Raw genomic sequence first — 16359 nt, forward strand, 5'->3', positions numbered from 1 at the left:
CTGCGTGAAGGTCACTGAATTGAGCAGCGCGAGCAGGTGTGTGTCTTTCAACAGCAAAGGTAGCCGTGACTGCGCCTCGGTGCTGTCTCAAATGTCAATTGGGCCGATGCCTAACGTTCTCACAACATCGTTGTGACACTGTCACGGTGCCACAGCGTCATTAACACTTTAGAGGCGATGTTCTGACTGTAGCACCTGTTCTAACCACGTGCCTCTTAGTGACCTGGTGTTAGCGATCTCAAGGACCCCAGTGGGGATTAATGTAACATTACATTAATGTTGACACAATGTTGTGAGAACGTTTTGAGCTTGAAAGGACAACTTTTTTTTCCTCACCCAGGCCTTCATTGCTGAGCGTGTCGAGCAGCGTAGCAGACTGCATAGCGTTAGCGCTAAACCCTACAGCCCCACCCAACTGCTGGGGAGGTAACAGGATCTAGCATGGCACCCTTCCACTCGGGGAGAGCAGAGTCTTACATCATTACCGATAGCACCAGTAACGAATCCTCTCCACACAGTCCACTCACTCCTGCCTTGCAGAGCTAAGCTCACTTGACCTACAAGATTAACCGCCTAGACGCAAATGTCTGATAATCGCTGGCTTTGCAGTGATTATTATAAACCGTTAAACTCTTTTTTTTTTTAATTTATCGCTTTTTTGTGCAGGAAATGAGCTTAGGACCGTGCCGTTGTGTATAAAGGACATGGATTCCACCCAGATAATCTGCAGAGCAGGAGGTACCTCTACATCTGTGTTTGCACCAAATCATCACTAAATCTGAGACGGCCTTTAATTGAGTCAGGGATAAAACCTCAACTTTTACTGATTCTCCTCAGCAGGGATGCAATATCGTGTAACACAAACACATCTAATGATTTAGACATGTTCTGAACAGGGTCACCAGGGTCTCAGCTGATTACTACCTTGTTTCTTGTATTATTATCTCGATTCTTTGAAAAGTTTTTCCTTTATAGAGGTAATACTCAGACTCGATTTTTAAAACAAGTGGGCTATGTCATTAATTCTCACTTTTCAGCAATGAAAAACTACCATGCTCCTATCAGTAAGAACACCAGTTCAACTCAGCAAGACGCCTGTGTTTTGAATTCAATTAAAGCACTTTAATTTAAGAAAGCTGTGTTCAATATTCTCCGTGATCCAAAAAGCTGCTTCCATACTGGATGAAAAAAACTGTTCCGACAAAGAGGTCCAGCACTCTAAAATGTGTTTTTACAGCCCCTGTAAGTGAAGTGAACACTTAAAAAATAAATAAATATATAAAAATGTCAAAGCTCTCCTTCCCAGAACACCCCCCCCCCCTCCCCACTCTCCCCCTCCACCCCACTTCTCCCGCAGCCGCTGCAAAGTGACACAAATTGCATCGGCAGTCTCACCTGCGGAGCGAGGCGGCGGATGGGACTGCGCTTTCGGAAAAGGTCACGGGAGAAGTGGTGTAGGCCGCGGCGGGAGTGTTACTGCCCCCGTTTGGAGGAGCGACGGAGCAAATGACGCCCGGAAATGTTGCATGTCGCCCCGCGCGGCCGAGCTGAGGTCTTCCTGTCCAGCCCCGTGTGCCAGGACGCCATCATATATTCTGGCTCCACGCATGTGGCCTTATTAGAATGCAGTTACAACTGCAATGATGCTGGGATTACCTGATGTTCCTGTGTTGACTGTAATCGCCAGTCTAAAACCAGGCCTCAACCTAAAATTGTCCTGTTACTCACGTGCAATCATACAATACAAACCTTTAAGAGTTGTGTAACAGTACATATTTACAGAAGTGTTTAGAATATATAAGCATACTGCTGCAGGAGAAGAAGTCAGGTCTTGCTGAACATTCTCGCAAGGTGGCAACGTTAAGGCCAGGTCCTACAGCTGCATGGACTTTGAGGCTACGCTGCAAGAACGTTTTGTATATGGGGTCCATTAGAGCAGTGTTTCTCAACCCTCTCCTGGAGGACCCCCTGCCCTGCATGTTTTAGATCTCTCCCTGCTCCAACACAGCTGATTCAAATGAAAGCTTCAGGAGTTCATAAAGAGTTGATCATTTGAATCAGCTGTGTTGGAGCAGGGAGAGATCTAAAACATGCAGGGCAGGGGGTCCTCCAGGAGAGCGTTGAGAAACACTGCATTAGAGGACTGGCGTGGCACTGGGTACGGAGCCAACCAGCAGCCTGATGTACCTGCACATCTGCAGAACGTGCCGCTTGGCCGACACATTCCAGAGGGTGATAATTGGAGGGCGCGCTGGATGGGAGGCGAGGGGGGGGGGGAGGGGTGGGCTTCCTCCCAGCATGCACTGCTCAACCTTTGCCACACGCACGGGGCGTCTCAGCGTGAGCACCTGACAATCACAGCTCTAATCACCGAACACCGTCCTCCATGCTTTACTCTGTCTCCCCTCCCCTCCCCTTTTCCACACACACACACACACACACACACACACACACACACACACACAGAGTCACACACACCTGCACCATAAGCTCTCACTCAGACCTGTCAGCACTTCTGTGCTTGTTAATTGGTTGGCCAGCTGAGTCTCAGGCTTGTGACTACAGGCAGCACACGCCCCCCCCACCCCCCCCCTCCCTCCTCCTTCATAGAGGAGTACAGTCAGGCCCATTTTTGAGTGCTCTCTCATGCAGGAATGCAAAGCCAGGGGGCCCCCAGCCCGGCATCTTCAATACCCACATTCAGTGAGCGGTGGAGAGGGGTGCTCTCCGGCGTGCGGCTGACGTGGACCCACCCCCGCCCCGCTGTAAACCGCTTGACGGATGCACGGCCGATTTTTCACGGTCAATATTTAGGGCGAAGGGGGAGGACAATGAGGTGTCTCTGACAGAGCCGGGGCCGTTTAACTGGACGGGTGATGGAATGCGCCTGACAACCATAAATCCGGCCTTTGGTTCCCGGGCCCCGCGCCGGCACGCCGAGACAGAGTCGGACGTCAGAGGCTCTTCTCCGCCCGTTATTATTCACCGCCGCGAGAGGGGAAAAAGGAGACAGAAATGCCGAGGCAATTAATCTCCACCCAGGCTTCCAGAGACATGCCAGTGTCACCACACGCATCGGCGTCCCCTTGCCTAATTACACTCATATCCGCTGTCGTTAGGAACAAAGTGCCTCCGCCCGCTATTTCTGCCTTCTCCCGAGCCCCAGGAAGAGAGAGGTGGGAAACGGTCCACTCGTCCATCTGCGGACAGGTGGAGAGATTCATGACTGAACGGTGCCCCCCTGGATTGAGGAGGAACTCCTCCTTTCTGAACACTTCTGAACTGATGACCAAAAAGTGGCAAAGCTGGTACCTGGTAACCAGTGCACTGATGCACTTCAAACACACCTCATGGAGCCAAGACAACAGGTGTCAGTACTAGAGCCTGTGCTGATTTGTATACTTTAGTCTGTGCAGGAGTTGGTGTCAGTACTGACTGAGTACATGAGGAGATGTCTGCACTAAGCTGTGTGTTGGAACAGGTGTCTGTACTGATCTCTGTTTGGAAATTGGTGTCTGCACTGATCTCTATGTCGAAATTGGTGTCAGTATTGTTCTAGGCACATGAGGGAGTGTCTGTACTGATCCCTGTCTTGGAATCAGCGTCTTTGTAACCTTTTGAAACGTATAAAAAAAAACCAACACAAAAGCAGCTGCATCAGCACTATGTGTATAAAACTATTTAGTTCACACAGAAAAAAGAGAAATTTGTCATGTTGCAAAAGCTGTTGTGTGTTTTCCTTTTATTTGTCTGAGACAGAGGTAAAAAGAGAAAAACAAAAATGTTTTTGTGTCAGTCACACTCAAAGTTGCTGTGTTTGACGCTGTGAGGTACCACAGAAAAGATGTTGCCTTTGCTGTTTACATGCATACGTCTCCTCTTACTGTATTACAAATGCGCTCGGTTCCTCTGAGCGGCTCTGAAACCCCAGGCGCGGATTTGGCTCTGCTCTGATTGGGTTTTCAGGGGGGAGAGCAGTCACCCGCCGCCTTGGTGTGAGGACTGAAGATGAAGACAGAGGCACCAGTGTCTTTACTGATCTGCTCTTGTGCATCGCCGTCAGAAACACTGCCTCAAGGAACACACACACATACACACACACGCACACACGCACACACACACACACACACACACACACGCACACACACACGCACACGCACACATGCACCCACATGCACGCACACGCACACGCACACACACACACACACACACACACACACACACACACACACACGCACACACACACACACGCACACGCACACACACGCACACACGCACACGCACACATGCACCCACATGCACGCACACGCACACGCACATGCACACACACACGCACACGCACACACACACACACACACACACACACACACGCACACACACACGCACCCACATGCACGCACACGCACACACACACACACACACACAAATAAAAAGACTATTTCTCTCTCTCTCTCTCTCTCACACACACACATACACACACACTCTCTGACTGACACTCACAAACACTCTCACACATGACAATCACTGGTCTCAGGTAACAGAGATGTGGGCTGGTGCCACTGACCTGCACACTTGCTCCATGCTGGACAGAGTTCAGCGCTGCTGAGGAGAGCGTGGCTGTAGAGAGCTGTTTGGAGAGCAAACCTCCAAGTGTTCATTAGTGTTCATTACATCGTCCTCTGTTTGACAGCCGCCCACTTCTGCACACACGCGATTTCCCAGCAAGCACGTCACTATAGTACGTGTTCTCAGCGTACCATAGTGAAGTTGATGCAGGGCAATACATTGCCATAGCATTGCAGAAACATTGCCAGAACTTTGTCCCACCTGTTTAAAACACTACTACTTAAGTAAGTGGGTGACTCTTACAGTATATTGTGGGATGGATTTCTGCTAATTTATTCTGTCCATAATACAGACACACATGCACATATGTGTGTGTGTGTGTGTGTGTATTTGTGTGTATATATGCATATTCCATTTGCAGGAGCCCATGGCATAAACAACTAAGATGCCAGGCAAGAGCAGCACAGCTAAAGTCAGCCTACACTTCCTGAGCCCACACTTCCTCTCCACGGTCCCTCGTGCTGCACAGCCAGATTTTCTGCCTGTTTACCCCATCGCGCCTCTCCGAAAAGCCGACACCACCGGCGGTGGCGCGGCCACGGGTTCGGCGCCGGGTCTCGCGGGCCCGCGTCACCCCTCTCGCAGAGAATCGCCCTGACAGCGCCGGGGACGGGAATAACTTCTCTGTGACACGCGGTGGAACGCTCTGAGATTTCACCCCGCGGTGAGAATCTTCTGCAGGAGATCCTGCTGCGAGAGGGAGAGTCTCGCCCGTCACTGACTGCAGGCTTCCCCGTGCGCCGCGGTGCATCCGATCAAAGCTGGAAAAACCCCAGCCTTGGACTGTGAGAATGGGCGTGTCAGTCGAAAGGAATATGCTGATAAATACTTAGACATTGTGGCCAAACAAACTCCGCGTTCTGGGTTTCGCTGCGTTTATAATTCTTGACGTTTGAAGCTGACAGGATCGTTAGCTCAGGTTCCGGATTTGCAAACACTCACCAGGAAAGGTGAGGTCATGGCTTGGTGGCAGTGTAGCACAGTGGTAAGGAGCAGGGCTTGTAACCAAAAGGTTGCTGGTTCGATTCCCCGCTGGGGCGCTACTGCTGTACCCTTGGGCAAGGTACTTTGCCCAAACTGTCTCAGTAAATATCCAGCTGTAAAAATGGATAACATGTGAAAATTGTAACCTATGTAATTTGCTGTGGATAAGAGCATCTGCTAAATAATGTGCTGATAATGTGTACAATAATGTAATGTCTTGGTTTGGTAATCCTCATGATGGCCACCTGAGAGATTTCCCCTTAAATAAGATCAGGGCAGTAACACATCCTTTGCATGTTGGATCCGTGTGACACTCATTCACGCTTATCCCGCAGGTTATAAGGAAGACCTCCAAACTGGTGCAACAGTTGACCTTTGCACCTGCATACTGTAGGTGTGAAAACTCTAGAACTACAGTTCCACTGGCTCTAATAATCTTGGCCCTTTTTTCCAATTATTTCATTGAACGAAACATCAACGCCCACCCGACTGTCACGCGGTCTGCGGCGACAGAACATTTGGCGCCCCCTAGCAGGCACTCCGAGGATGGCAGGAGCGGCTGTGCGGGCGCACGCGCTAACACGCCGCGTTGCCATGGGAACCCGCTCGGCTGTGTGGGCGACGGAGGGGGCTCGTGTGCGCCGCGGCGACAGAAAGATTTAATATCAAGCGCAAACTGGATGAACACACAAAAGCAGGGCGGCTGGGTAAACCATCTGGAGGCGTGTTCGGGAGGAGCGGAGTAATGAGGGCCGCAGACCCCCGTCTTTCATCAAAGTCACGTGGAAAACGCCACGGCAAAATTTAAAAGAGCACCAAGGGTTTGTCTCAGAAAACCCATCAATACTTGACTAGGCTATAGTAATTTCATCAGCAGCATCCAACCAGAGCTTGGTTAATAACTCTCAAAAAGATCAATTCATTCAACAATAACTTGTCTGTCATACTCAAGGTAATCAAGGTAATTATTTTAGCTCCAGATCTGTAAGGTGATGCGAACAATAAATAAGTTAGCATAGAGTTTGAATTAGGACCAATGGAGGTGCACAGATTGTGATATGCTTTGTAATGAGTGGCTTCAGCTAGGCCAAACCAGTTATACAGTGCTATATGAAAGCATTGCTGAGATGAGGTTGCAATATTGCAGAAGCATTGTGATGACGTTACGTGCCAACTGGGTGACACGTTCAATAAACTGGAGCAAGGATGACAACGGCGAAATCTATTGCCCTCTCTCCGCGAAACAAAGTACCAACAACGAGCCGCGCTCTCAGAAATAGTCTCCATGGCAAGGGCATTACCATGATGACAAGTTATGGGTTTGCTTGGCAGGAGCCTCTGAGCGATGGATCTGAATTACAGCACTGCAGAAACGTTGCATAAAGAGGCCTCTGGCAGCTCTGCCTCTCTCGATGAGTAAGGGACGGACGGCTCGGGGAGACAGCGGTGTTATCCTCGCTCTCTGCTCCGCGGCTACGGAATAACGGCTGGCTCAAATCCAGCGCTCCTGCGTAGCCGTTCACATCAGCTGTGTCCCCCATAAGGAAGCAGATGTGTGTCTCTCATCAACCGTGTCCCTATAACGAAGTAGATGTGTTTCTCTCATCAGCCGTGTCCCTATAACGAAGTAGATGTGTTTCTCTCATCAGCCGTGTCCCTATAATGAAGTAGATGTGTGTCTCTCATCAGCTGTGTCCCTATAGTGAAGTAGATGTGTGTCTCTCATCAGCTGTGTCCCTATAGTGAAGTAGATGCATGTCTCTCATCAGCTGTGTCCCTATAGTGAAGTAGATGCGTGTCTCTCATCAGCTGTGTCCCTATAATGAAGTAGATGTGTGTCTCTCATCAGCTGTATCCCTATAATGAAGAAGATGTGTGTCTCTCATCAGCTGTGCCCCTATAGTGAAGTAGATGTATGTCTCTCATCAGCTGTGCCCCTATAGTGAAGTAGATGTATGTCATTCATCAACTGTGTCCCTATAATGAAGAAGATGTGTGTCTGTGTCTCTGTGATGAAGGAGATGCATCTCTTACATCAGCTGTGTCCCTATAACGAGGCATCTGTGTAGGTACAAGAGCAAAAACCCAAGCAGGGATTCCAATCCCCAACCTGTGACCCTCAGGTCCAGAGGCCACAGTCCTGTAAGATAGTGTGAAATATCAGCATTGCATCTGATCTCAGAGGAAGCTCACTGCTCAGTGCTTAAGGCCCAAGCACATAAATCATTTCTGATTGCACAGACTCCTCATTAGCATTGTTTATCTATAGCAACCATCGCTACGCCATACGAAAACACCCATCCCATACTAAAAAATTAAAGGACAATGCCTGTTACCCATAAGTCAAGGGTTACATATGTCAACTGTTTACATGTTGAATGACTGACTTTTCCTATGAGGAAATTCAGTCTTCAGTGCCCTCAAAAATGACAAAAAACCCTTTGGAAACAGTGTTCGCCCTTATTAAATACACCTCCAGTCCTGTACCCGCCGTCGTTGAATGCCTTACGAGAGTTACACGGACATTAAACTCCATTTTCTATTATGGATCTAAAACACGCGGCGTGCAATTTATGATTGTTTCAGATAGGCAGATAGAGGGAAGAATTGGACCTAATCCACGCAGAGGCTTTAAATAACAAGAGCAAATTGCATAGAAAAACACTTCTCTCTGTTTGCCATTTTTTCTCATCATTTCACGCATCTGAAATATAGCTAATTTATTACTCATCACGCTCCGCTTAGTCACAGCGCCAGGCAAACACAAACCCGGAGAATCTCTGTATTATCTGAAGGAGCATCGCAAACAGACGCATCGCTCCGGGCTGCTGTTCCGGAGGCATCAAGGAGGGCCGTTTTTACCCAAACAACTTTATCACAAGCCAGGTAAAACGCAAACCCCAACGCTTGCGGTGTACCGTGCAGGTGCTGACAGTCATGGGTATTGCCGAACACCTGTCGTTCTTCGCTCATCTCCCATCCCCCAGTTCACGAGCAACAGCTACGCGCACTGGCTGCCACGTCGTCGCTAAAGACCCCCACATTGTCAGACCATCTAACATCGTAGAAATGTGTGTAACATCTCTGTGGTGCTGTGGGAAACATTGCAACGTTGTGGTTGAAATGTTGTGAAAACGTCGCACGATTGCCGACGCTGTCTCAACACATTGATGTGACCTCTTGCCCCTTCCACACTCCTGTGTTTGTGGTTACAGAGCATTTCCATGCAAACAGTTTTCAATACAATGCTACCCTGACAACATCATAACATTGTCACAACTTAGCAGGAAATCAGCAAGAATGTTGTGTGTGATCTGAGATCACCCTTTCACAGTGTTACGAGTGAAAAAAGTCACACTTGCTTAACGTGGATTTTGTTTTTCTTGCGCCGTTGATCGGGGCAGGGTGTGTGTGCGTGTGTGTGTGTGTGTGTCTCTGTGTTTGTATGTGTGTGTGTGTGTTTATGTTTGGTGCAGTCTTCTGATACAGTTGCATCCCTGGGGTGGTCATCCATTCATACTGTACAGGAGCTGCACACACACACACACACACACACTGCATGCGTATGCACACGCGCACACGCACACACTCTCATCACGCGCTATGCAGCGAGACACTCAGACAGGGAGTCTGCCAGTGGGAGGCCACATCCTCTGGAACAGTGAAGGGCCTCATTAAGCTCCTCGGTATTATACATTGATTTCCTCAGCCTGCATTCAGCCTGCTATTGTTTGCTGTGTTACAATAAAGAACATGGTGGCTCCGCTCGGCAGTGTGCACTTTGCAGCCATGCATGTGTAAATTACTGGCTTTCTTTGATATCCTACATGGGGAGAGTGTTACATTAAACACTTTGCCTTGCTTTATCATTAAAGAGCAGTGCAGTGCCTGCAGGACCCGAGGAGTTACCACTCATTTGGCATTTGATTTCATGTTAACCTCCATTTGGAACCCCTACCAAGAAAATCAACAGTTTCAACTTCCAATCCCCTGCCACCACAGTCGGCAAATTTCACGTCTCTATGCCAACAGGAAATTCTAGAGGAAACACAGGCATATTGATAAAAATGATAATCACCATCATTAACACCGTCACCACCATCATCATCGCAGTCAACAGCACTGCCCTCTGACCTGTGCTCTCACACACACGCGAGCACACAAACACACACACACACATACACAGAAACACACACGGGCACGCACACATATACTCACATACACACACGGCCACGCACACACATACTCACATTCACACATGTGGGCATGCACACACATGCGCGCACACACACACGAAAACACACATACAAAAACATGCAGAGACATGCACAAACACACACACATACATACACACACACACACACACAACATAATAACTCATTCACATTTGCACACACACATAGCAGCGTACCACACACACAGATGAACACACACACACGCACACACTGAGCGTCAGACAGACACAGAACTGTACAGACCGGCTGTTTGTCTGGGAAGCCTGTCTTGCACAGTGGGGCTGAGATACACGCACTGAGACTGAGAAATCCATTCATATGCTCTCACACACATTCATCCGTCTCACTGACAACATATCAGACACACCACAGTCCCTTCACTACAGACACAGAGGGCGCGTTCTCACCACTTTCATCACATTTTAAATGGGTTACTATACCAAATCATCATTACTAAAATCATTTTAAAAGACTCCTAAGGTGATTACGTGAGGAATTAAAACACACGACAAGATATAGCGAGCATTATAAACCAAGCTTCTAAGTGCTATCGATTGGTTTGATTGATTGGCTGGAACTAAGCATTCTGCCATGGGGGGTTCATTTCAAATAGTAAGTATTTTGTTCCCAAAGCATTAATTCTCAACTAAATTACAAATATTTGCAAAATCACATCTAATTTACTGATCATTTTCCAGAGGACAAGCTCATGTTTTCTCCTTAAAGCATTTAAAAGCCAAGGCCACATTAGCACGCAGTCAATCTTAAGTCATAACACTGACAAGGCTATCATCCTCAAGTCACAACATCACCACAAAAAAAGAGAGAGGAAATATGTCAGCAAATATGCGGCGAGCATATGGAGTTTAAATGCCTGCGCAGAGGCTGGTGAACTTGGGACTCCACTGCCGGCGCAGACTCAAGGTTGAGGCTGGAACGTAGCCTGCTAGAATGATAACTATGTATTATCGGAGAAAGTCGGTGGTCTTGGGGGGGGGGGGGGGGTTCTCCTTGAAATAGGAGAGGGCTGAGAGTGCTCGCACCAAGGCCCTGTTCCACTTACCCTCCCATCCATGTCCAGCCCCCCACCCCCCCCCCACCCACCCACCACTGCAGTGGCCACCCAAGGGAACAGCCGCCCGGCGGTCCCAGCTGTTCTAGTTACCCTCCCATCCATGCCTGAGCTGTATGATCAGAATTAGCGGGGTGTCCGAGGCCGAGGCCGAGAAGCGGTTATGGATGGGGGCTTGCGGCCGTGGGGTTAAGGGTTCAAATCCTGCCCCCCGCGCCTCTTAGTGAGGCGTTAAACTGAACCGGCGCAGTGGATGCACGGCTACATAAATCAAGTATCCAGTAAACTTCAGGCAGCTTTGCCTTGGCAAATGAGGTCAAGAAAGGTAATTCTGCGCAAGAGCCAGGCTGTAATACCCAGCATTGGTTATTGGCTGGAATTAGAACCTCTGTTCAAATTTAAATGCAAGGTAGAGGCTGCTGTGGACGAACGTGTGTCCATCCAGGACGGTTTTACAGAAAATGTGGCATTTATGCCCGTCTAGTTGTTCTATATCTGTGCATTCAAGAGTCTTCTGCGCTGAGGGCTACACTGCAGGTACAGTACAGAACCGCACTTCCCCTCCCCTTCCCGCATCGGTGCTCTGTCCATTATAATAACCCTCTGTTTGCAGTATTCATTAACGCTATCTTCCACGTACCCCGCTATCCACTGCGAGAGCAGCCCACCACATATCCACTGCGGGAGGTGCGTTCAGAAACACCTCTAATTGTAACCCTCTTTTCTTTTAAATAAACTCACAAAACAGCGTGGGAACATGTGGCACCGCGCCACACACTAATGTCTTGAATGCACATGTCGGAAGTGGAGAGCGCTGGCGCCGTGATGCGAAGGTGTCACCGCGCCGCAGACCGCGCTGCAGGTAGAGTCGCCCGCGCTGCCTCCAGGTCCGCCCATGCCCGTGCGCCCAACTCCGGCACAGCGCCGTTTTGTCGGCGCTAAACTCATAACCCGGAGCGCAGTCACAATCTGCAGCTTTCTCACTAACATTAATATGAGAGCTGGCAAAACCATCGCGTTCGGCGTGTTAATTTACAGATAGGTAAAAAGTCAATGTCTGATATGTTATGCGTGTAAGCCAGGAGGAAGCACCTATATGCCGTACCACGGACTTACTCCGCAGCAATTCCCAGCCCGCCAATATCCGACACGGCGGGGCAGGTGCGGTCCTGCAGCCCGCGGCACGGCTGTACTGCAGGTGTGGGGACAGAGCGCCAAAGCGGTAGCTGCTGCTGCTGTTGCGGCTGGATAACGCGCCGCAGATAGAGACCAAGTGTGGCCATCGCCGATGGCCAAGTGTAGAAACATAAAATACTTGCATAAAACAGAAATATCCGCTTCTCTCTAGTACCGGGGAAGAAGCGACCAGTCAGTTCACCTTTAACGGAGCTGGGATTTCTTAGGTACACGCGCCTCAGGTACGGTACGGATATAACTGGCCAACAAGGAATGGTCTTGGAGATATATTTTCATGTTTGTTTAAATGTGCATTTTCCCCCAGAACTATTCCCTGGTAGCACTTTTACAATAAATAAAGCCAATATTACTCAGTTCAAAGTTACAAGAGCCATAACTCGGGGATTGGTTTGATTTAAGCTTCATCATATCATTCCGCTCTAAAAGACGCATGCTTCAAAAACGTATCGTGTCTAAATTCTCACGAAAGTGCTGTGTATTAAAATCTCTACAATCGGGTAATGAGTGGTTTTGCAACTATTTTTTAATTTACTTTGCGATGCAGCACACAGTACGAGGCTTGTAATTCATAATGTGCATACGGAGACGGTGATAGACTAATTTTAATATCATTCGACACTGATCATATGCATTTATTGGTGCGACGATAACGCATAATTTACAAACATTTAAAAGTCATACATTTTAAAATGTACGACAGGTAAATGTCTGGTTGTGACATGTTGCACAAATTGTTTAATACGCAGTTTCACAACGCAGTCCTAAGGATTTGTCAAGCGGGCAAGCTGTGCGCGATTTTCAAGAACGTAGCTAAATTATAACATACCGACTCCGCCGTTCAGTGTCACTCCTTTTTTAACCAACGATATCAATTCCGTTCCGAGACCTTTACAAAAATGCTTTATGTGCGAGAAGTCATCATCAGTGCCGTCGCTATACAAGAGTGAAAGATGGGGCATTTCGGGTAATTATTAATTTTGAATGAAGCAACGCGCGCTTTCCACGAATTATTACTCCAATAAAACTGTCTAACATTGACACCGCTACACCATGACTGCCTTCCAGAAAACAAAGTAGACACACGCGCATTTTAAACTGCAATACTGGATACTGGTAATTATTTTTGACAGCCTGTCTTTGAGTGTGATTACTATTTTGCCGCTGCAAATACCATTTCCATCGCGTGTTGTGCAATATTGCACATACTGCGGAGAACTGTTCTGTTTCGAGGTGGGAAAATTACTCTCACGTTGCGAGATCCTGTCTCTCTCGAGATCGCAGTGGCCCCTATTCAGTCTAGCAGTGGCAAACACGGACACGCATTCAGGGGAAATAAACGGTCAAAACGAATCAAGTTTTAATACACTATGAATAATTATAGGCTACTTACTACACCTTGGAGTAAACCGCCTCGGGTATAAATAGCATGGCTTAATACGGCAACGATAACAGCTGAGCACAGTGGTGCCAGCGATGGTGAGAAAATTGTCAAAGGTTTTTTTTTTTTTATAACAAAATCCCTAACGTGAAGAGCGAAGATGGTGCAGTGCTTTAAACGCTAGGGCGGAATGGCAGAACAGGTAACACGCCTTACCTGGGCTAGCGTGTCAGCGGCAGTCCTCGGAAAGATCGCATTTTAAACGTCAAACGGTACGTTCCGTCCCCCGTTGGCACGCATAGTATCCCTTTCTGACAGCCGCTTACCTGTAATCGCGTCTTCCTCTACTTCACAGCCGCAGCCGCATTGACACTGCAGATGACGGGCTTGTTCACAGGAATTCCAATTCCTTGATACTCCAAATGTACTATCAAGAGACGCGTGAAAAAAAAAGAATGCACTTTAAACCAATCCCGCGGGCTTCGGCTCCTCTTCCCCTTCACGCGTTTATTTTATTCCCGTTAACAGTGCTGGAGTTTACAAAAAATATGCAGGCGAATCCAGCGCAAAAAAAAAATCACGAGCAGATCTCCATCCACGCTCCCGATCAGCGAGTCCCTCTTCCACAACTACGCCGCGCTGAGGACTCCCAAACCCGGCGGCCTCGCTACACCTCCCATCCCATTCGCGGCGGCTCTCTCTCTCTCTCTCACTCTCACTCTCTCGCCTTCTCTCTCTTGCACTGAATATGTAATCGCTTTGCACAAGGGTTCCGCAGTGCTGTCGGTCGGGTGCAGGTCTCGGCGCGGACTGAGACGCGCTCGGCGAGCGGCGAGAGGGTGTTTTAAGTTTGCAGGTTCGCTGCTGACACCAAGTCGCTAGGCAGCGAGTCGCGTAGCGAGCGCAAGGACCGGCCGCCTTGTTTTACCAACCCCTCTGACTCGCCTGCAGTGACATGTCGAATCCGGGCGCTGATTGGGCTAATTGTAAAATTTCAGCGCTCGCAGTCACAGCGGCACAGTTCGAATGAATTAGAGACATATGCTGAAGCTCGCAGACGGCAAATGTAGTTCTATGTTTATGTAATGCATTCATTCCGGCGTGAAAGGGGTTGAGGGACGCCTGCGGGAATTCGGGATAATATGGTACAAGAGGTTAAAAATATATATAAGAACGGATTTGAATGTCTGATTTTAGCATAATTTTGATCAGATAAGTGTATGAAAATATATTTACAGACAATCGCAATTATTGTAACAGATGTTCGCAATTTTGTGTATAATTTCCCCCTTTACACCTGAGACACTATTTACAATATTGATCTAATACGCAGAGCTGTGATAACACAATATCAACATGATATCATGTTAACGTGTGTGTTGTGTAAATTGGACATTTTAATGCAGTGTTCTCTGAATGATTTATCGCATAAATACTTATTGTTTATGTGTGGGTACACAAAACTATTTAACAGTGATATATATAAATAGATATAAACGATAGATATAAAAAAATATATGAAATTAATAATATTAAATCATTAAATAGTGATATACATACATATATATATATATATATACATATATATAGGTAGATAGGAAGAATTTTTTTCCACCTATTTGATAATGATGACTGAAACCTTCTAAGATTATAATGTTTCTCATGATGATGGACTGGCTTATGGCTTTTCCCATACAGCCCTTCGAAGTGGCCAATGGCTATTAAAAGTATAAATACATATTTCAGTGCATTTTATGCAGTGGGTCGTTTAATTTGTTTGTCCCATTGTGTCTTACAAAACGAACTATACGACACTTTTTTATTGGCAGATGAAATTTTACGAATTTACGACTCATGCTACTTGAATACATGGGGAAATGCGTTTGAGGCAGAAACCTTACCTACGGGTATCGTCGAATAATTCGGAAAATTGTAGGTGTTACACTAATCATTTGTACTTCGGGACAGACAAACGGGGGCTAAATTCCGTTTGCCACTGCAATGTGCCTCTCGCTCGATGCTCAACGCTAGCGATCAGCACCGAGCTTCAAAAAACTGCATCATAGCCCCACCTGCAGGTCGCTTTGGCACTGCAGGGTTCAGAGGCTCTCGATGCAAATGAAATTCTGTCCCTTTTGCGTAACTACTATTTTTGAAACAATAATGTCTAAATATGTCACTGCTTACCGAAACATACCTTTGCATGGCTGAATACCACTTAACAGTTACAAGTAACGAATTGTCTACGTGCATGGTGCAATGCGACCAATATTTAAAAAAAAAGTTATTGCCTTTGAGCATAGCAACAAATAAATAGTGGAGAATAATCATTCGAAACTTAAGCACCCCTACAATTCTACAATTAATATTAAGTTACCATGTTTCCATGCGCGGTGTTGGCGATGGTTTCAGCTGATACAATCCGCAAAGGTGTGCGCGATGACCTGAAGAAACGGCCAACCGAAGCAGGCGCCGCTGTCGGAACCTTGGGAATCCTGCGGGTGGAAAATGAGTCCTTCGCGAGAAATATTCAGCAGCCTGTATCTCCGCTCAGTAGCCGGAGCTGTTCAATAATTAGGTGAAGGGAGGTTGTTGAAAACTTTTCTGTGGACACGGCCTATTCTTAATGTCACGCTGACAAAAGCGTGGAATAAAATGTCTACTTCAAGAACGAATAATTCTGAAGTGACACACACGAAGGTCTTTGATGGAAACGGAATTCGAGTCAAAGCGTCATGACAACAGTTTTTGAATTCCGTTATGGATATGATTTTTAATAACTGGCTCCACAATGCGCCTTGCTAGGTTACTACCTCAACAACGTTTCTTTAAAAACGGTATGCCCCGGGTGCAGGTGTCAGGACTAC

General features: G+C 47.4%; 1 protein-coding gene across 1 annotated transcript in view; it reads right to left on the reverse strand.

Moving 5' to 3' along the window:
- Positions 1 to 14379, reverse strand: part of LOC118770086 (plexin-A4) — a 266079-nt gene extending 251700 nt beyond the window's left edge. Inside the window, exon 1 of the mRNA XM_036517508.1 lies at positions 13819 to 14379. The gene's annotated coding sequence lies outside the window, so the exon portion shown is untranslated. The remainder of the gene's footprint in view (positions 1 to 13818) is intronic.
- Positions 14380 to 16359: the final 1980 nt, after the last annotated feature.

The sequence above is a fragment of the Megalops cyprinoides genome, chromosome 23 (assembly GCF_013368585.1).
Source record: "Megalops cyprinoides isolate fMegCyp1 chromosome 23, fMegCyp1.pri, whole genome shotgun sequence".
In the NCBI taxonomy this organism is placed as follows: Eukaryota; Metazoa; Chordata; class Actinopteri; order Elopiformes; family Megalopidae; genus Megalops; species Megalops cyprinoides.